General features: G+C 41.8%; 1 pseudogene; it reads left to right on the forward strand.

Moving 5' to 3' along the window:
* Positions 1–910: 910 nt before the first annotated feature.
* LOC117717228 (phosphoglycerate mutase 1 pseudogene) lies at positions 911–1,635 on the forward strand (annotated as a pseudogene).
* The last annotated feature ends 734 nt before the right edge of the window (positions 1,636–2,369 follow it).

A 2,369-nucleotide genomic window follows, 5' to 3' on the forward strand; every position in this document is an offset into this window, starting at 1 on the left:
TAATCAGAACTTTTCACTCTCTACATTGTTTACCTCCAATGGTAGATGCATTTGGAGTTCCATGGCCCCTGTCAAAGACAAGGATGTATACTGTAGGCTCTGTGCTGGGCACAGTGAAAGCAGGCAAAGCCATCACCAGTTCACTTCTTGGGGACCCATTCACTCTCAGCATGGCTGAACTTTGGAATCCCAGAAAGATCTTCACATATAGCTTCAAGAGTCACATCTCAGACCATCCCAGCTGAAATCTTGACAGTAAGAAAGATACTGGAATGTCTTACAAGTCTTGACTCTATCACATATGACTAGAACTGAAAACTATTACAAATTCATTCTGGGAAAAAATTTCTTGCCAGACTAGACTAAAATTTATTTAACAACAAAGTTACAGGTTACTTACCACCATTTCTCCTTTCATCAAATGTAATACATTAGGAAAGTAAGATAGGTGTTAGGCAAATTAGTATTTTAAACCCAACTGTTTTTAAGCCCTACAATGATTTGGTATTAATACAGCCTAAAGTTTAGAAAACTGCTCTGCTTTGAAGGATGTTCAATTCTCAAATGTTGCAAGAGCTCAGTTTGAAGCAATCAGGTAGGGTGAAGTAATTTTGTAAGTGAAGTCACTGTGGACAGCTCCAAGGAGACCAACCAGTATGTGAGACAAACTCTATCATGAGCTCAGCCTGAGGAAGAGTTCTGTCTTATTCTGCATTGACATTTTAGTTCCTGGGATAGAAGGCAATAAAAATATTAATCAATATATTAATCAATCTAACAAAGCAGTGGACACAGTTAAGTAATTTCCACACACAAAATGTGTTTGAGTCAAGATGTGAAATTATATGACTCTACATTAGCAGGTTTCTTCTGGAGATTGTTTGAGAAATACTGTGCCCTACTTACTGCCATGGAAGCCTACAAGCTGATGCTGATATAGCATGACAAGATCACCTGGAACCCAGGGAACCACTTCAGTAGCTGATACAACAACGCTGATCTGAGCCCTAGGAGGTAAAAAAGTATGGCGGTCAAGCATTGCAAGATGCTGGCCATGAATTTGATATGTGCTTCACTTCCACACAGAAGAGGGCAATAGGGACCCTCTAGACAGTCCTGGAAACCCTTGACCAGAAGTGGCTGCCAGTGGTCAGGATGTGGCACCTCAATGAGTGACACTATGGGAGTTTAACTGGCTTCAATAAAGCACAAAGATGCTAAGCATGGAGACAATCTTAAAATGTCACTTTGGCTCCAATGGAGCCTGATCATCTTCTTTACAGCAACACCAGCAAGGATTGCAGGTACACAGACATTACTGAGGACCAGATACCCTCCTGTGAGAGCCTGGAGAACACTATTGCCACAGCACTGCCCTTTTGGAATGAAGAAATTGTCCCCCAGATCAAGTGGGGAAAGGGATCTTGATTGCTGCGATTGAAACAGCCCTTGGGGCATCATCAAGCATCTGGAGGGTCTCTTAGAAGAGACCATCATGGAGCTGACCGTGCCAACAGGTATCCCCATCATCTATGAATAGGACAAGACTTGAAATCCATGAAGTTTCTGGAAGATGAGGAGACCTTGGGTAAAGGCATGGAAGCTGTGGCTGCACAGGGTAAGGTGAAGAAGTGAAGGTAAGGAGGCAGACTCCTGTCCCAAGAAGATGCTCTCTTCCTGTTCATGCCTCCTGTTCTTCACTGTCTGAATTATGGTCCAGCTGCTTGGCCCAACCATGTGGGTTCAGAATTCTACTGGCCATAACAACTAAATTCTTTTCCAGATCAGTATAGTTAAGGAGGGATGTATAATAATAATAATAAAAAGCAATACTGTGAAGACGGACAAAGACTGAGGTACAGTGAGAGATCTGGGGAATAAGTTATTACCCAAAGAGGTGACCATGATTTAGGTCACAGAGAAAGAACAATGTCCAGAGCTTGGGCACATTCTGAAAGTAACACTGATGAGCTCAAGATCTGCTGTGAGGAAGAGAGAAATAGCAAAGATGTCTAAGTCTCTTTAATCAGAGATCCCAGGATGGCTGGGTCTATAGTAGTTAACACTTCTAATAAAAGGGAATTATGACTGGAATCTTTAGTCATACTGATGAGCACTTTCAGAAGAGTGATTCTGTCTGGAGGCCCTCAGCACCTAAGTGGCACTTGAGGTAATGAGCTGGATGTGGTCATTGCAGTGGAGGTGTGGACAGGACAGTGCATTTCCAGGCTTTATTCACATGTAATGCTTCTTCTGAGGCACTAATACTACAAGTATGTGGTATTAATATGAAATGTTCCTATATATTTATTAATTTAAAGTTTTGGTACCCAGTTGGTGGCTTTGAGAAGATTGTATTGTCTTTATGA

This window comes from Arvicanthis niloticus, chromosome 11 (assembly GCF_011762505.2).
Source record: "Arvicanthis niloticus isolate mArvNil1 chromosome 11, mArvNil1.pat.X, whole genome shotgun sequence".
Taxonomy (NCBI): domain Eukaryota; kingdom Metazoa; phylum Chordata; class Mammalia; order Rodentia; family Muridae; genus Arvicanthis; species Arvicanthis niloticus.